General features: G+C 41.9%; 1 protein-coding gene and 1 pseudogene across 14 annotated transcripts in view; both read left to right on the top strand.

Moving 5' to 3' along the window:
• The window catches only part of MAGI1 (membrane associated guanylate kinase, WW and PDZ domain containing 1), a 754,097-nt gene that overhangs the window by 138,931 nt on the left and 594,888 nt on the right, over positions 1-20,278 (top strand). The gene's annotated exons all lie outside the window — the stretch shown is intronic.
• On the top strand, positions 3,446-3,599 carry LOC129404700 (U1 spliceosomal RNA; annotated as a pseudogene).

The raw sequence follows: 20,278 nt of genomic DNA, 5'->3' as shown, positions 1-20,278 counted from the left end.
AAACTGATGCAGCGGTTGAGTATGCTGGACAAACCTGTCAAACTCAGACTTGATGAACCTGTTCCACCTCCTCTGGGTGCATTTGTTAACAATATCCTGGTGCTGTCTTCCCCACAGAAATCAATTTTTTTGAGTCTCATTATAATCTGCTGAGGTAACTACAAAAAGCATCTACCTCCATTTCTTTTCCCAAAAGAAACTGGTCTCAAGAACACGTCACCGTCACAGGATTTTGCTTGAATTAATTCCTGGAGTTAGATTTCCCGTTACATGTCTTCGTTCTTAGAACAAACTTATTTTGTGTGGGATTTGAAAAATTGCCTGATGTAATCTAATTTTTTTTAAGTTGTCAGGATTTTTTAACTTCTTGGCACTTGTTTATTATACAAAATTGGGAGCCCAAGTAAAACCGTATGTGAACTGTTTTTTAAACATGGCCCGGTCTTAAGTGCCCACATTGAATTATCCACTTGGAGCCAATTTTTAAGTCTAGACTGAACTCCTCCTAGGGTTCTTGGCCTGCTTTTATTTTCCATACTCCCCATGGCCTCGGCACCTCAACATGGTCAGAACAGAGCAGAAATCAGTGCCAAGCTTTAACGACACTCTATATGATTCTGGGAGAAGAACTCTCTCTTTTGCTCTTTCAAAAGAACAGATTTTTAATTCTGTTGTTATTTGGGGGTGATTTTGGGGCCATGCTCAAGGTGATCAGGATGGATTCCCAGCTCAGTGCTTAGAGGTTGCTCCTAGGGGTGCCCGGAGGACAACGCTGGTAATTGAATCTGAGTCTTTCGCTCCATTAGTGTAACTTGAGCAAAACACAGGCTTCCGGTTATGAGCTAGCATTCTGTTTATCTTTCTTGGAATGCCCAAATTTCTGATTTTTGTTTGTTTGTTTGTTTTGTTTTGGGGGCCACATTCATTGCTGCTCAAGGCTTACTTCTCACTCTGTGGTCAGGAATCATTACTGGCGGGGCTCAGGGAACCATATGGGAGCTGGGGATCGAACTCCAGTCAGTGGTGTTTAAAGTAAGTGCACTACCTGCTGTATTATCACTCCAGCGCCTCCAAATCTCAGACTGAGCTGAAAACTGATAGCAGCCCCTTTGGAAAAGTAGTGGGCGTATATATAATTGTTTTTTTTTTTTTTTTGACTTTTTGGGTCATACCCAGCAATGCACAGGGGTTACTCCTGGCTCTGCACTCAGGAATTACTCCTGGCAGTGCTCAGGATACCATATGGGATGCTGGGAATTGAACTTGGGTTGGCCTTGTGTAAGGCAAACGCTCTACCCCTCCAACCCCCAAGTATATATAATTTTGACACCATTAGTTTATTGATATTATAAATTCCAGAAAAAAATCCATATATGAATATAGTTTGGGAGTAGTCTCATGAGAAGGGTGAGCATTGGAAGACAAACCATCCCCCAAAGAATTCACACAATCTCCTTGGAAATAACAGTAGTTGAACTCAGTTCTCAACAGGGCACCAAGCTGGCCTTGTGAAAGGCCGTTCCTAGAAAGTGGGTTATTTGATCATAGCTGGAAGGCATCCTCTGTATTTTAAAACCGTGAACTTACACTTTCATTAAAAATTTGATCTGCATCAGCATTAACATGCTGGGAGGAAGCAGACTTCTGAGTCCAGCCCCTTGTTGCAGACATAAATGCTGGTGAATGGTCTTGTTATGACTAATGATCTAGTGAATCCTCTAATGATCGGGCACACTGGAAAGTAGCCCTGAGGGGTCCGCCGGGAACATTGATCCAAAATTTCTGGAGGGGGAAGTTGGCGAGGCAGCCCTAATCCTACTTTCTGTTGGATTGCCTAATTACTAGTCTTTTCCTTAGCTGGTTTTTATAACCTCTATTTTATACAGGGAGAAATACAGGAGGTAATTTGTAGACACAATTTAAATGTTTTTCATTTTAGAAACATGAGGACTCGATGAGGCTAATGTTGGCAGAGGGAAGAATATTAAGCAGCAGGGAAAAAACAGTGAGTGGGGGCTTTCCTTGTTGTTTGGTAGAGATTTTCTATGTATCAAACCTTTCAGTGTTCTTTCTCAGGTGCTCTATGAAAGAGCTAGCAGAATATTCTGTAAATTCTTTCTTCTGTAGCTTTGAATTTATTTACTAGAGCTTTGCCTCCAGGGTATGCTTATGTTATGTGTAGCATGTGGCTTATTCATTGTGTTAATTTTGATTCTCTCTCTCTCTCTCTCTCAGACACACACACACTATCTTTTATTTTGGGGCCACTCCCACTGGTGCTCGAACCCAGGCCTCACATATGCAGTATCTGTGCTCCAGCCCAATTCTCTCTCTCTCTCTCTCCCTCCCCCGCCTCTTTTTCTCTCTTGCACATGCCTAGACACATGCACGTCTGCTCATGTGGCATTTGCACACTCTGAATAAAAGTATAGGATAGTGCAAAACACTACAAAGTAAAAATCATGACTACCACTAGAGTGTACTAGGACTGGAATGACATACAACAAGCTATTCCTAGCAGGCTTCTTAGAGGAGGTGATGATCAGGTCGAGGCAGGAAAATGGGTCCAAGCTAGATATATGGATATGGGTGACATTGTACGTTCCCTGTGGAGGTGATGTCAACTGTCAAGCTCCTGGGACAAGAACAAGACTGAATAAACTTCAGTCTTCAAGTTTATTTCTTTAAGTCTTAAAATAAACAGATTCAGAGAACAGTAGGGTAGAGGGGCGGGAAAAGTGCTGGTGACGCTAAATGAGGATTCAGAGCTGGGCGAGGTGAAACGCCAAGCCTGCTGAAGACTTCACCATGAGGAATGCCGAGGCTTTTGCTTCTTTTGCTTGGCCAGTGCCAGCGAGCAACAAGTCTGCACTTTTGTTTTCATGTTTCTTTTCTATGTTTAAATATGCTTTTATTTCCCTATGCAGACTTCACTGGCTGAGTGGCCATCATAGGGAAGAGGGCCCTGGGAATCGCGGTCCTTTCCAGGGGCTGGTGTTGGGTCCCACTTTCAAGGCAGTGGGACTTTGAATTCTGGTTCTGTTGCTGCAAACTGTAGGATTTTGGATAACGATGTTACCTCATGAGGCCTCAGAGGGTTTTTTGTCTTGATGTTTTGGGAGCCATACTAAGGGCAGTGCTCAGGACTTGTTTTTGGCTCAGTGCTCAGGGATCACTCCTAGCAGGGCTCAGGGGACAATATGGGGAGCTGGGGATCAAACCAGGGTGGCCTGCATGCCAAACAAGTGCCTTAACCCTTGTGTTATCTCTTTAGCCCTCCAGGCCTCTGTCTATTCAGAGATAGTCATGATATCTCAGTAGGAATAGCATACATTACAGTGCTATTTCACTTGCCCAATATGTTGTGGGTTTTCTTTTTCCCCAATCAAAGGATCAAAGGGAGCCATGCAGTAATTTTTGCTTTTAAATTAAAAATATTTTCCATGTACTTACCTGGCAGGGGAGATAACCATGATCATGAAGGTAGTTTCCTCAGGCTGAGGCTTATCCATTGCACTCTGGATTTGCTGACACCTGCAGTTTCCCCACATGTGGGGAACTTGACGGTGTAATTTGTGGTAGTGAGAACCATGTTCACGCTAAAAACAAAAACAGAAAACAAACACACAAGAAACAAGTGAGATAACAGCTCACACTTTCAGAAATGAACTCTATAAAAAGACAAGAAACAAGTGTTGGCAAGGGCGTGGTGCAGAAGGAATGCATGTGCACTGTTGGTGAGATTGGAAGTTGTTGCCACCATTATGGGAGATGAAATGGAGATACCTGGATAGTTAGAGAACCTGAGTTTAGTTTTTGGCCTACAGGGTCCCTTGAGCATCACTGGGTTTAGCCATGGAGGCCCCAGGCCCTGCTGGAGTGGCCTGGGTCATCCCCAGTGGTTGCAGGGCCTGGGCATTGCATCCTTGGTTCCTTCTTGCATTGAACCATTGCCTTGGTTGGCTGCCTGGTCTCCTGAGCACCGTTTGGGGGGAAGAATATAAAGATGGTGGGCAGGGCCGGGGGGGTGGCATGGTAGTCATCTCCTAGATAGATAGTTCAGTGGTTAAGGTACTTGCCTTGCATGTGGCCAATCCTGCTTTGATCCCCAGCACTGCATTTAATCCCCCTCAGCACTGCCAGATGTGGCCCTTTATCACAGAACCAAGAGTGAGCCCCTAGCACCCAATGTGTGACCCAAGAAACTAAAAATACATTAAAAATAAATATAAATTAGAATTGCCATCTGATCCAGCAATTTGACTCCTGAGCATTTATCTGAAGATGATGAAAGCACTAGTTTTATTTTGTGTGTGGTTCTTTTCATTTGTTTATTTTTCGGCCACACCTGGCAGTGCTCAGGTCTTACTCCTGGCTCTGTGCCCAGGGATCACTCCCGGAAGGACCTGAGGACCATTAGGGGTTCTGGGGATTGAATCTAGGTTGGCTGTGGTCAAGGCAAGCACCCCATACACTGTACGATCTCTGTAGTCCATTTTGTGCATCTTTTAGTTGAGGTTTTTGTTGAGGGTCACACACTTCAGTTTCAGTGCTCACACACACCACCAGACTATAGGCAAAGAGATTGAACACATTTGTGACACTGGGGATATTAAACAAGCAAAGCACTGGGACCACAGCCTTCCATGCAGGTCACATTAGAGAGGCAATTTAAGGCCTCATACTTGCAAGGCAGGTGCTTATATGCCCTGAGCTATCTCCTGGGATCCAGAAATAACCTTCCTACCAGAGAAATGGATCTCTGGCAGGACAAGCATCCTGGCCACTGAGTCAGCCTTCTTAGCCCTCCATCCTGTTCTTAGGATAAATAGGCAAACATGCTTCCATTGCCCTGTTCATCTGGGAATGTAGGTTTTTCGCATGTATGAAATTAATTTTTTCCTTTTCTCCTATGCATTGGTTGGATGTAATTTTTATTGCTCAACTAGCCGGAGAAGAACAGAATCAAGGAAAACCTGCATCTCCAGCCCCGCAGTGTTCACTTTTATCAAGCCCCAGGTGTTTTCCCTGTCTAAGGAGGACACAGGGCTCTGCCCTCAGCAAGTTTCCCCTCCTGGAGGGCGGGGAGTTCAGGGGAAGGTACCAGCACCACCAGGCTGGAAGGTCTAAGACCTGGAGATCTAGAAGGAGCTCAAGACGCAAATAACTGAGCAAAGGACTGTGGGTGGCAAGAAAGCAGGCTGCAGGCCAGCAGGGTGGAGCGATGGGGAATGCTTAGGAAGGGAGGTGGTGGGAGCTGCATCGGGACTGATGCTGTGTCTAGACCCCCAGGGCCTGGACAGCCATGGGAAGGGGTGTGGATTGGTGTTTGAGGACTCGGGCAGTCCTCGGTGGGCCTTCCGCAGGAGTTTGCCATGTCAGAGGGAACAGCCTTCTGGAGAGGTGGATGCCAGTGTTCCTGGGGGCAGGGCGCGTGAATGCAGGGCGCTCAGAGCCCCTCTTGGATGCCTTGGCATGCTGTTACCTCCCTGTCCATGGGTCCACACTTAGGATAGAGAGTTGGCAAATAGGTGTGACCCAGCTGGCTTGTTCAAAGACTAAGTGTTCTGTACACCTTTCTAATTTACTAGATTTTACTGGGCTTCGAGGGAACTTAAAATCATTTTCTTTGCTTGATTTTAGGTGAACTGAAAACTGACTTTTATAAGTGATTCATAATGTATATGCATGTGTATGCATGTGTGTGTATGTGTGTGCATGTGGACATGTGTGTGCATGTGTGCATGTGTATGTGTGTGTGCATGTGTGTGTGTGTGTGTGTGTGTGTGTGTTCTTTGATAATCCTTTTGTCCTGAGGCTTCAGTAGTCATCTCACCCTGCCCTATGATGTAGGCACAGCTCTTGTCCCTTTTTGTGCATGGAGACACTGCTCCCTAAGTAAGTGACTTGCCCAGTGTCACACCCCGCTGGGAAATGGCACTGTCAGTTGTCAGGACAGACAGTGATTTGATCCACCACTCCTCCTGCTCCCAGTGGCTCCCGGTGGCCTTGCTTTAGTCGTTTAGTGATGCCCAGGACCTGTTTTTTTTTTTTTTTTTTTGCCTTTGAGCTTTAATTTGGGATTCTGTCGTATTCCTTGGGAAACAGTAATTTCTCCCTTCACTTCTAGAGAGTGACAGGAAAGTTGCCAAATCTTCTTTGTGAGTCTGGTCTTCCGCTTCCGCCTGGGAGGAGGCTACTGTATCCTACTGGGCTGTGTCCTGCCTCTCCCCGGCCAGACTCACCTGCAGCTATCTTGGCCCCGCCCCGTTCTCAGAGCTCCTTCGCAGAGTCAGGGCACGGAGCCGCAGACTGGCACAGGTAAGAGATGGAACGCTGGCGATTTCTTCACCCTAAAACTCACACTTTCTCTTTGTGACTCCAGCAGAGCTTGAACCCTCCTGAGCAACTCCCCCTCACGAGGGGTGGGAGGTATGATTTGACCTTCTTAAAAGGCTGGGACAGTCCCCGAGCGTTCACTTGTGTGGGGCTGCTTGTCTTGTGCTGTTTGGAATTTCACTCTTGTCGTTTTTATTGGACTTCCTTGTGGCTGAGTGACACCTAGAGCCTCTGTCTCCTGGAGGCGGAAGACCCGTGTCCTGGGAAGAGCAGGCCAAGGCTGTGATGTTGAGCGGGAAGGGGGTCCTTCTTTAACATCCCCTGTTCATCTCCCTCTGTATCATGCTAATCTACCAATCTCTATGATTGTTCAGTCAGTAGAAGCCAGTCTGGATATTTGTTATTCCCTGCTGCTGTGGTGTTGGCAACTGTCATTAATTCATGTGTGAGAACTCACCACGTGGTTTATTGCTGTGTGCTTTAGTCTCTGGTATCGCTGTATCACTGTCATCCCGGTGCTCATCGATTTACTCCAGTGGGCACCAGTAACATCTCCATTGTGTTGTTATTGTTTTTGGCTTATCAAATACGCCACAGGTAGCTTGCCAGGCTCTGCTGTGTGGGCGGGATACTCCCGATAGGTAGCTTGCTGGGCTCTCCAAGAGGGGCGGAGGAATCGAACCTGAGTTGGCCGCGTCCAAGGCAAACGCCCTACCCACTGTGCTGTCGATCCAGCCCTAAGTCTCTGGTATCATGGCAAAAATTAAGAAGTACGTTCTCCTTTTTGGAACTTCAGCCTTATTTGTTCTTTTGGGAGAACGGAAGTGGTATTTTGTATAGTAATAAATTTTGTTGGTTTGTTTTGGACCACACCTGCTGGTGCTCAGGTTTACTCCTGACTCTGTGCTCAGGGAACACTCCTGGCAATACTACGTACTTGGGGGAACCATATGGATTGCTCGGGATCAAACCTGGGCAGACTGTGTACAAGGCAAGCACCCTATCCACTATACTATCTCTCCAACCTGATAATAAATTTTTAAGCCTGGTGGGTATCTGCTGAGGCAGAATGAGTATGTACTGGTGAAGGTTATCATTATTAGAGCTCTGTGAGATTGTAGACATTTATGGGGATTTTTAGGCATTTGTGGGTATATAAATGCCAGTTCACGGAGGTCGCTTAGGAAATGTGAACACTAGAGTTTGTCTATACAAAACTGGCTATTTTCTCAGCAACTGGGATTGGGCCAGAGCCCTTGTATAGCTTAAACAGAAGTTGTTTGTATTTGTAGATAAATGATGTTCGCCATTCTGAAGCTTAGCAGAAATATTTTTCAGTAGGCAGGAAGCTTTGCCATTGCATTTCTTTATTTTCCACAGTGGTACCCAGTGGCAAGTGAGGGAATGTTTTTAATTGAAATCTCAGAACTTCATCTCAGCCAACTTTCAATTGCTTCCCCTGTGCAGCCCTTTGCCAGAGTTTGAAACAAGACTGTGCAGGAAAGAAAGGAAAAGAATGTGGCATTCACAGATATGAAAACATTGTAAAAACCAGGCTGAGTCTTCTAGCCAATTTAGTCATTCTGTTGCTCCTCATCTTGATTGCACAGAAGAGGAAGAGAACTGTAAATTCAGAGTCTTACTTGCCCAGCACTTGCTCTTGCTGGATCATTATTTTTTCAGGGGCCACCCTGGGTTATTTGCGATTTCCTTCCTGTGGCCTCAGCTTTTTCGTTCTTGTTCCTTCATTATTGTGGTTATAGAAGAAAACTCTTCTGTGGAAGACTCCTGTTTGCAAATAATAATAATAATGCACTTGAACAAAAATTCACGAGTGTTCATGTTACAAGTGTACAGTTGTATAATTATACATGTCTACATGTTACAAATGTATCAGAAGTATAGCTGGGTAGGGAATGTAGTTAAATCTAGATATATCCTAGGGCTCAGGACTTTGAACCCAGCCCACGGGTTTTTGGTTTTGGTTTTGTTTCCTGTTGGGATTCTTAATTATTCTCTTCTTTCAGAATGATTGATTTATACCAGAACCTGGCTGCTTACAGTTCCCCCACATACATTAATTCTCTCACGGGCGCTGTCAAAGACTTAGATCTCTTATTCCTTGATATAAATTCCAGGAAGAGGTTTTTGGATTGGTCTCCAGGAATGCAGCAGAAAGGTCTGGTCAATGAAATGAAGTTCTGTGCAAATATGGTAATCAGAAGTATGTTTGTTACAAACAAGTGTGACTCAGCAATTGGGAAGGAGGGAAATAGAGTATTTGCTAGCCCTCTCAGTAGCGTTCACCATTATTGTCTTTTATGTTTTTTTGTTGACTCTCTTATTGATTATTTTTTCATACCAATTTAACTTCATTAAAACAGCCAAATTGCGGGGGGGAAAGGGTGGTACCAAGGAGATGGTATAATGGGTGAAACATTTGCCTTGCATATGAATTTCCTGGGTTTTATCCCTTGTACCATGTATGGTTTCCTGAGTCCCACCACGAGTGATGCCTGAGCACAGAGCCAGGAGTAAGCCCTGAGTACAATAGGGTGTGGCCTACCCCTTCACCTGTTGCCTGCCTCCCACCACCCCCCAAAAATCAAGAGCCAAATGGTAGTGAGTATATCTATGCATGGTGTTATATTATTAGTCATTCCTGAGTGCCTGCTGTATGCTAAGCTGTGTCTCAAACCTGATATGAGATAACTAATGCATGACTCATTTAATTTTCATTCATACCTGATTACCTTTTAGTAATCACAGCCTTGACTTTTCTTTCCACACCCGCCCACCATGTTCATTGTTGTCAGTGAATAGTTATTTTCAGGTTATTTAGTGATGTTTCATTTATATCTTTAAAAATGGGTGGGATTTTTTTTTAGTTCCAGTTTGGGGGCCATGAGCTGCAGTACTCAGGGTGCTAATCTCTGCTGGTTCTTGGGCATCCCTCTCCGTGGTGTTTGGGAGACCATGGGACACTGGGAATGAACCCAGGTCTCCTGTACTCAGAGCGTGTACTCCAGCCCTTCCAGCTGTCTTCCTGTCCCATGATTTTAAATAAAGTCAATGAATTCAAAGAAGTCTGTCAATGCCAACTATGAGATGTAGAAACAACCTCTGTCCTTACAGTCATATCCAAGCTAGGATGCTAAGAGACATAAAGCCTGACCAGTAAGCTCAGTCTGTGTTTGATCCGAGCAGCATAATTTTGGGACATGTGATAAGAAGTTAAAGCTAATCTGAAATTGTTTGGGTGATTTATTTTCTTTGGTCTAAGTCATTTACTGTGAGATATATGAAAAAACGTTTCCTTCTCTTTTTTGAGAGGGATAAAATGTAGATTTATGGTTATTTAATTTAATTTATATTTTATGATGCTGGGAATTGAACCCAGGGCCTGACATATGCAAGGCATGCACTGTACACTGGGTAACATCTCATCTCAAGGCCACTTTACAACTTTTTCTGTGTACTTGTCCAAGATTTCTTTGGTATCTGAAAAATTAATGTGTCATGCAAAGTTTGTTTGAATTTGCATTCATTAATCCTGTTTTATCTGTAATTCCTTTTTGCAATTCTAATTCAAAATGTAAGCATGTTAGTTGAAGTGTATTAGAAATTGTATTAAAACCTCTGTGGGCATTTTGCTCGCTCACTCGCTCTCTCGCTCTGTGTGTGTAGAATTAACATTGATGTCAAGGTCCTCACTGTAAATTAATTTTCCAATATAAAGAGTAAGGACAGGTCATAATTATTCCTCTGTTTCCAGCTCTCTTGCTTTTATTCCTCTGGTGTCATTGCTCATATGGGAGTTTAACCCAGTCATGTCAAAAGGATGGTTCCTTTTGGCATAGGTGACATTTTTACTCTATGTCCATGCCCCTCTGAAGGGGTCTCTTGATGTGCAGAAGTTGACATTTTTCTTTTGCTGTCTTGGATCTGTTTTCAGTTCATGTTAAACATGATTCTTTTTTTCCAGATGCGTGATCATAAAGGTACATGGTCTTAGTAGGAATTATAGCTGGGTAATTATAAATGTTGTACCTCTGACAGCTGTTTTTGTGGAGCTGAATTTTCTTGGTATGGATTTCATAGTGTGAATGTATTTTGTTTGTACAAGTCACTCATTTGAAGTAATATGCTTTGTCATCGACTGTTTTTTTATTTGTTGTTATAGGTCAGCATATTTTGAAGGACTTTGTGTAATAAACAGTTCTGAATAGGACTTTTGGGGGAGCAATGGAGGTGGTTGGTTAACATCTGGCAGTACTTAGGGGCTATTCCTGGTTCTGTGTTCCGGTGGTCATAGAGAGGGCTAGGGATTAAATCAGGGTCCACTATGTGCCTTCTAGATTATCTCTCCAGCCCGTGATAGGAATTTTTGATGAAATTAATTACTAAGGAGCAAATCATTGACTTTTTCCTGGTGGGCTCAGGGAACCATACAGGTCGCCAGGCATCAAACCGAGGTTGCACACAAATACCCTACCCATTGTACTATTGCTTCAGCCCTTCTTTTTTTTTTTTTTTATTTTCAATAGTCTGTTATTAGAAAAGAGTAAGTACTTGATGCCTTCATTTATCAGTTTAAAGTTGCTGATTTGTGGCCACCAGGCCTGTGGTTCATTGTGAATGCCTAAGGGTTGGTGCTGCTCACGCCCACCCTGAGGGCTGGGGATTTCACAGGTCATGTTGGCGGGAGTTTGAGGTCTCCAGAGAGGCACCTGGTAGTGCTCCAGGATCGCATGTAACGTCAGGGCTCAAACTAGGGTCAGCTACGTACAAAGCATGTGCCTTAACCCCTGTACTATCTCTCCCGCCATTCACAGTGTTTTCTACCCCTGATCAATGCGAGAGCTGGCTAATAACTCTCTAACCACTAGTTAATTGGTTTCTGGAAGCTGCTAATACTGATTATTATATCCTCTTGTTGTCTTAGTGCCAGTTGTACTTTAATAATTGGAGAATCTTTCCAAATGATGAAAGGATTTAAATAGGGGCTGGAGAGATAGTACAGTGGGTAAGGCAATTTTCTTGCATGTGGCTAACCTGGGTTCGATACCTAGCACTCCATATGGTCCCCAGAGCCCAGCGAGGAGTGAGCCCTGAGTGCAGACTCAGGACTAAGTACTGATCACAACTGGGTGTGATCCCCGAACAAACCCTTTCTCCCAAAAGGAAAGTATTTAAATACATATATGTATTATATATAATATACTATTATATGTATTGTATATATTTATTCACTGTATCACTATCATCCCATTGCTCATTGATTTACTCGAGCAGGCACCAGTAACGTCTCCGTCGTGAGACTTGTTACTGTGTTTGGCATATCGAATATGCCACGGGGAGCTTGCCAGGCTCTGCTGTGCAGGAGGCATACTCTTGGTAGCTTGCTGGGCTCTCCAAGAGGGATGGAGGAATTGAACCCGGGTCAGCTGCGTGCAAGGCAAAAGCTTTACCCATTGTGCTATCGCTCCAGCTCCTATATATATGTATATATTTATAATATGTTTTATATATGATATATAATATACATTAGATATGAATATTTTTTAAGGCAAACATAGACATTTTGTTAGTTTTGGGACCATATGCAGTGATGTTTGGGACTGCGTTAGTCCTTGGGAAACTATACTGTGCAGGGGATCAAACCTGAAGTTTTTACATTCAAAGCATGTGCTCCAGCATTTTGAGCTACTTCCTAACCTGATTAGCATTGACTTAAAAAAAAACACATTAATATGGTAGAAAATTTGATATAATTCAGGATGAGGCTTTATCATCTAGATCACTGATTTTAGCTATTATATTGAAATAGTGAAGCATTCAAACTGGGATTTAGGTTAAGGCATTCCTCTTGATAAAGAAAACTGTAGGTTTGTTATTCAGTTAAAGAGGCTTTGTAACCCTTTAGAAAATAATTTTTGATTATAATTTAAAGACAGTTTCCTTGCCTTCTAGAATGAAGCTAAGCAAGTTTTTAGAATTAAAGTCTCATTCTAAAGTGATTTTGAAGCCCCCAGGATATTATTTGTAGAATCCCAGACCATGTAATGCTGCGTCTTTCATGTGTGTTCCTCAGTATTTTGGTCAAGGCATTGAACAGAGAGACAAGGATTAAAAGAGTTGCTGACTTGTTTTTCTTTTATTGAGGTATTAGAATGACGTACGGCATTTTACTAGTTTCAATTGTATAGCACAGTGATTCTGTACTTGTATGTATTATGAAACGATCACAATAAAGCCAGTAAACATCCATCACCAGGCAGACTGAGAAAGAACTACTGATGAAACGGAATTTTTAAATAAAGTATTGGCCTAGTATACTTCCTGTGAACCCACCTAGGGAGCAACTACTGACACCATCCATATGTAAGAAACATTTGTTAAAAAGATACAGTGTCTTCATTTTACTCAACCCAATATTGAAATAAAGCTATGATGGATTTATTGTCAAGTTATACAGGGCTCTGTATATATTGCAAAGTCACCCATGAATATCATAGGTCTCTCAAGAAAAGGAAGTCAAAGTAAGGAATGTGACTTAATGTTCCAGTGCTGCTTTGCGTGTGTGAGGCTCTGGGTCTGATCTCCAGCACTTCAAAATAAAGTCTTCATTTGTTATAAAATGTGACATTATAAACTATCCCCATTTCCTTTCCTTATTGTTGTTTGGCCCCATTTGGAAATGTCACAGTGATGGGTGTGTGCTTCTTTGACCTCATGTGAAGGTTCCATGACTACAGTAAACATTCACACTGTAGGTTCTCAGAAGGCAATAAATCTGGATGATGCAAGTGTCCTCTGCCTGCAATAAAGATGTGTTGTGAAACTCTCCATGCCAGAAGACACACTCATCACTGGGATTGGCCCTTTCAAGGCCACTCATGGTGATGACTGAGAACTCCCCATTTGGACTTGACATCAGATGGAGTTTGTGGCTCATTGGGTTCATTGTGTTGCCCGGGTACACTGTGTCCTACTTAGGCGTCATTGCCTGGTTTGCTGTCCTAGGTGGTTCCTGGCCTTCAGCAGGACCTGTTTATAGAATATTTGATAATTCCTTCCTTCCTTCCTTCCTTCCTTCCTTCCTTCCTTCCTTCCTTCCTTCCTTCCTTCCTTCCTTCCTTCCTTCCTTCCTTCCTTCCTTCCTTCCTTCCTTCCTTCCCTCCTTCCTTCCCTCCTTCCTTCCCTCCTTCCCTCCCTCCTTCCCTCCCTCCTTCCCTCCCTCCTTCCCTCCCTCCCTCCTTCCCTCCCTCCCTCCTTCCTTCCCTCCTTCCTTCCCTCCTTCCTTCCCTCCCTCCTTCTCTCCCTCCCTCCCTCCCTCCCTCCCTCTCTCCCTCCCTCCCTCCCTCCCTCCCTCCTTCCTTCCTTCCTTCCTTCCTTCCTTCCTTCCTTCCTTCCTTCCTTCCTTCCTTCCTTCCTTCCTTCCTTCCTTCCTCCCTTCCTTCCTTCCTTCCTTCCTTCCTTCCTTCCTTCCTTCCTTCCTTCCTTCCTTCCTTCCTTCCTTCCTTCCTCCCTTCTTTCCTTCTTTCCTTCCTTCCTTCCTTCCTTCCTTCCTTCCTTCCTTCCTTCCTTCCTTCCTTCCTTCCTTCCTTCCTTCCTCCCCTTCCCTCCCCTTCCCTCTCTCCCTCCCTCGCCTTCCTTCCCTCTCTCCCCATCCCTTTTCTTTTTCCATTTTGGTACCATACTAGGTGGTGCTCAGACATGGTTCCAGGCAGGTGAGGTGTTAGGGGTTACTAATGCTCAGGGAACCATGTGGTGCTGAGGATTGAATCCAGAGTTCTTGCATGTAGAGTGTATACTCCAGCCCTTTGAACCATCTGCCCAGTGCACTTCTTATTTCTGTAGAAAATCTGCAAACATCCTAGCTCTCATCAGAGAGCAGCTTAGTCTTGATGGCTGATTTTACAAGTCCAAAATTGTGGAAATTACAAAGTATATGGAATCACATAGGGCTACTTTAACCTCTTAATGTCTATATCTATATAATATGTGACCCTGGGGAAACCTCTTCACCTTTCTGAAATGAATTTTTTGACCCAGGATTTGCAACACTCAGAGATTGTGGTAGAGATTGATCACAGTGATATTCCACATAATCTTCCTTTCCACATTTTCCTCTCCATTATTATTTCTTCTTTTATTTTTTATTTTTTAAATTTAAACCTATATGGGGCAGAGAGATTGTATAGGGAATAAGGTACTTGCTTTGCACATGGCCTTCTCCTATTCACTCCCTGGAACCATGTATCGTATCCTAAGTGCTGCCAGATATGATCCTGAGCACAGTGCCAAGAGTACTCCTGAGCATTGCTAGGTATGGCCCTCAAACAAAAACAAATGAGAAAATTCATCGTGCTGGAGGCTGACTTTATTTATCCCCCAGCACTCTACAGTCCTAAGAACACCATTGGATCTTGCCTCTCCATAACCCTCCTTTGCCACCAAATAAAATGTAGGGACTGGGTAGGAGACTCTGAGTTCTAGTATCATTATAAAAATACAATATTTAAAAAAAAATCTGACTGTGTGCATATATGTGTGTAAGACTTTTGAATTAAGGAAAGTGTGAGTCATTTTTCCCAGTTTCTATGGGTTCTAAAATTGCTTTCATTGATGTTAAAAAATGCCTCCTACGGGTAGCCTCTCCTCTGATCAATGAGATAGCTGGCTAATAACTCTCTAACCAGTAGTTAATTGGTTTCTGGAAGCTGCTAATACTGATTATTATATCCTCTTATGGTCTTCCGGAAGCCCCAGGCCCCGCCCACCACTCACCTCTGCCGCCTTGTTGACCCTTTGGTGGAGACCATAGATCTGGAAATGTCTGGACATCTCCTGAAGCTACAAATGCTTAGTAAATTCTTAGACAAGGGCTGCCAACCCTGCAATCAGATTTAACAATGTTCACATAATTTATTTTTTAGATGTATTTATATTAACATTGCAACTTTATTATCTGATGAATTCTAATCCTAGAATTGCATCGATTTCTGCTTTATTTACATTAAATTTAAAATTTAAGAAAAATTAAATAAAATGAAAATGCCTCCTATTTACTACTTGAATTATCATTTTTTTTTTTATACCTTGTGCCAGCAGTAACTGGTAATTCATGGCTGCGTGCAACTTACTTGGAAGAAAAAAGTTCTCTTTTCAACTTACTCACTTGAGTGAGTGATCCTTTGGAGCGGTAGGATAAAAAACATCTTCTGAATACCTTGATTTTCAGCATTAGATGTGGACAAAGCTCCTACTATATGTTTAATATTCTCCTTGGTCCTGATTCTGGTTCTTGTTCTGGAGATGGAAGATCACTTTCTTCCCTTACCTCCCTTTTAGTATCTGGGACTGTAATCGAGTTGCTGAGGTGGGTTCTGGATGCTTGAGCTCAAGGCCAGGGAGAGAGCTGAGAGGATTGGAACACATTTTGTGGTACTCAGGGATTGCTCCTGACTGTGCTCATGGGACCATGTGGTAAGGGAGACTGAACCCAGGATATTTCACATTTAATATTTTAATCTGAATTAAAATGTTGCTTTTTTTCTGACCCTTCCCTTTGATTTTTTTCATGAGTTTTCTTTTTTTCCTGTTTATTGTCTACAAGAGAAATTATAGCATCCATTAAAGCGGGGAGGTTAAAGAAATAGATTTGTTTTATGTTGTGCTATCATTTTTTATGTACAGTAGAAGTAACAAGTTTGTGGATTTACTTAGTTGAATTTAGAAGGCTGTGGTTTTACTTATAGGTGGAAATTTCATTACCTTCCCCAGCCCTCGTCTTTTTTGGAGGGGTTGGTGATTCTAATTCATGCTTTATTTGCATAGTTTTGTATGTTATTAAAGTAATACATGTTTATTGTCAAATTTCTAGTAAAACAAGTACATAAAGAAGGAAGCTATACTTTTCAGTTACTTTTCTCTGTCTCCAAGTTAAAAATTCTAATCTTTCAGAGTAATGAGGTTGAGACAGAATTTTCTGGGTTTTTTTTCTCCTGTACACACAAGATTTGCATGTGATATTTGAGGATTTTTAAAAAATCAAGATGGAAGATACACATATTTTACATATGACTAGACATTTTGCTTTCAGTATAAACTATCCTTAATCAATATTTTATTGTAACTAGATCTAGTATTTTGGGCTGGAGCAATAGCACAGTGGATAGGGCTTTGCCTTGCATGTGGCCTACCCGGGTTCAATTGCTCCGCCCCTCTTGGATAGCTACTGAGAGTATCCCACCCGCACAGCAGAGCCTGGCAAGCTACCCATGACGTATTAGATATGCCAAAAACAGTAATAAGTCTCACAATGGAGACGTTACTGGTGCCCGCTCGAGCAAATTGATGAACAACAGGACGACAGTGATACAGTGACAGAGATCTAATATTTTATGTTTATAAGGAAATCCCTGACATTATCTAGATACTTTGATTTCTTTTTTTTAATTAATAGTTTATTTTTAATTAGTGAGTCAATGTGAGGGTACAGTTACAGATTTATACATTTTTGTGCTCATGTTTCTCCCTTACAAAGTTTGATAACCCATCCCTTCACCAGTGCCCATTCTCCACCACCAGTAAACCCAACATCCCTCCCCCCTCCCCAGTCCCGTCTCCCCCCACCCCACACTGCCACTATGGCAGGGTATTCCCTTTTGTTCTGTCTCTCTGATTAGGTGTTGTGGTTTGCAATAAAGGTGTTGAGTGGCCATTGTGTTGTCTCTAGTCTATATTCGGCCCGCATCATCTTTCCCCCACATGACCAACAACCACATTTTACTTGGTGTTCCCTTCTCTGAGTTGCCCAGAGTGAGAGAACAGCCTCCAAGCCATGGTGACAACCTCCTGGTACTTATTTCTACTATTCTTGGGTGTTAGTCTTATAGTCTCTTATTCTATATTCCACAGATGAGTGCAATCTTTCTATGTCTGTCTCTCTCTTTCTGACTCATTTCACTTAGCATGATACTTTCCATGTTGATCCACTTATATGCAAATGTCATGACCTCATTTTTTCTAACAGCTGCATAGTATTCCATTGTATAGATGTACCAGAGTTTCTTCAACCAGTCATCTGTTCTAGGGCACTCGGGTTTTTTCCAGATTCTGGCTATTGTAAACAGTGCTGCGATGAACATATAAGTGCAGATGTCATTTCGACTATACTTTTTGGCTTTTCTGGGATATATTCCCAGCAGTGGTATTGCTGGGTCAAATGGGAGCTCAACCTTTAGTTTTTTGAGAATCGTCCATATTGTTTTCCAAAAGGGCTGAACTGCGGTAACAATTAAAACAGCATGGTACTGGAACAAAAGCAGAACTGCAGACCAATGGAACAGGGTGGAATATCCCCACACACAACCTCAAATGTATGATCATCTAATCTTTGATAAAGGTGCAAGAGATGTGAAGTGGAGCAAGGAAAGTCTCTTTAACAAATGGTGCTGGCACAACTAGACAACCACATGCAAAAAAATGGGCTTAGAACTCAATCTGACACCATGCACAAAAGTCAGATCAAAATGGATTAAAGACCTCAACATCAGACCACAAACCATAAGGTACATTGAAGACAAGGTAGGCAAAACCCTCCAGGATATTGAAGATAAAGGTATCTTCAAAGATGACACGGAACTAAGCAATCTAGTAAAAAACAGAGATCAACAAATGGGACTACATTAAACTAAAAAGCTTCTGCACCGCAAAAGATACAGCGACCAGAATACAAAGACTATCCACAGAATGGGAAAGGATATTTACACAATACCCATCAGATAAGGGGTTGATATCAAGGGTATATAAAGCACTGGTTGAACTCTACAAGAAGAAAACATCCAACCCCATCAAAAAATGGGGCGAAGAAATGAACAGAAACTTTACCAAGGAAGAGATACGAATGGCCAAAAGACACATGAAAAAGTGCTCTACATCACTAATCATCAGAGAGATGCAGATCAAAACAACCATGAGATACCACCTCACACCACAGAGACTAGCACACATCCAAAAGAACAAAAGCAACCGCTGTTGGAGAGGATGTGGGGAGAAAGGGACCCTTCTTCACTGCTGGTAGATACTTTGATTTCTTAAAAGATTAAAAAGTGACAAGTGGAATACTTTTGTTCTAAAAATATTTTTGAGAGCCTATGTAAGATCGTGTTGGAGAAATTAAATAACAGACTAGTTCTTTTTCATTCAAGCTTTCTGTGTTTCAGTTTTTCAGTTTGACTCCCAGAATGCCTAGTGACAGGGATTTTGGGTTCATTTCTGAGTTATAGAAATAGAACAGTTCATTACCGTAAAAAGTTGAGGTTGCTGTGATGTTTGACAGAGCTGGGAGCTTGGATTTCAACTCATTAATAAAGCATTTTCTTTCCTGGTCTTCACACTGGTGGGAAGGGCCAAGAGACATGTCTTGGAAGTGACCTACTTCACCTCTGCTCACATTTCGTGTGCCAGACCACGTCCATGTGGCCATTACCTGGGGTCTGCGAAGACTCTCATCATGCTCGGCTGAGGATTAGGAGTTGAGAATATCTTTTAGGAAGCAAATGCTTATGGTTATCACTTTGTTTAAAAGGGAGCTGAAGACTAAGTACTTGAAATGAAGTGACATGCCCCACTGAGTTGCCAAATGTAAAGTGAAAAACTAATTTTGATCTGCATTTTTTTCTTATTTACATCAATTAATAAGTTTGGCTTCAAAATATTACATGTAATTCTCCACATAATAGATGAATGCATATGAATATGCTCTGCTGAATTGAAGATGCACAATTTTATTAGGTGATAAAACTGTAAAATTTGGGGAGTTGGAATTTAGGAGTTTATTTCTCAATCTAAGACAAGGGTGTCTCATTACAGTTCTAAGCTTCATGTTGGCGCAGTGCGTTTTTCTTGAAAAGCTATTTTTGCTTCATCAGAATTGCTTGCTGGAATTACAGACACAATATATAACCCAAACACTTTTGATTATAGGTAGCATTATTTATATATATAACATATAAATATAAATATCATTACATGTATATATATTCTACCTATAAGTATATGAATATTTTTCCATTGCTGTAAATTGTTGCATAATCTGAATATTTCCCACATGATCATTTGGTAGTGAATAATGATAGAGATTGTAAACAATACATGTAAATATCTAATTTTACTCATTTTTCATCACTATGGATGCTGTATAATTTACTTAATGTGTTCTGTTGCTGAATATTTGAACTCTCTCTGAATGTCTGCTCTTATAAACCATGCTGTGATGACTACATTTGTATGTACAGTGCCGTCAATTTGTCTGAAGATTTCCTTGATTCATAGGACCCATAGAATTGTTTAGTAATCAAATTCATGCTTTAAAAAAGTGTATGATATGCAATGTGTTAATACACATTTCCTTATATTCTACCCAACTTCTGGGTTTTCCTTTTCTTTAAACATTTCTTTTCCAGTAACAAAATTTATTTGACAGTTCAGTATTTTAATACTCAGGAAACTGATTGAAGTTACCTTGTTTTGATTTTCCTTAATTTTGTATCACATTTTGATTTTGTTTTGTTTTTATTTGGGGGCCACACTTGTGTATGCTCAGGGTTTAGTTTTGATTTTGCACTCAGGGATCACTCCTGGTAATGTCAGAGATCAAATCTGACTGCATGTATGGCAAGAACCTTAGCCCTATCACATTTTGTAAGTTTGTCTTTTTTTTTTTTTAATTTGGGGAAGAACTTTTGTTGATCACTCCTTTTGTTCATTTCTGGATGATAGTCTAGTTAAATCCTCTCTTTATTCTCCTTCTCTATGTAGTGCAATTTGTCCTTTCCCGTTTTTCTGAGTCTGTGCTTAGATACCTCATGTCCTGTATTTTCTGTCATTAGTCTTGTAGTATCTAAGCACAGGCAGCAAGTGGCTGGGC

The sequence above is a fragment of the Sorex araneus genome, chromosome 4 (genome assembly GCF_027595985.1).
Source record: "Sorex araneus isolate mSorAra2 chromosome 4, mSorAra2.pri, whole genome shotgun sequence".
Lineage (NCBI taxonomy): Eukaryota > Metazoa > Chordata > Mammalia > Eulipotyphla > Soricidae > Sorex > Sorex araneus.
Note: the sequence above shows the minus strand (reverse complement) of the source record. Positions and strands in the feature narration are given on the sequence as shown.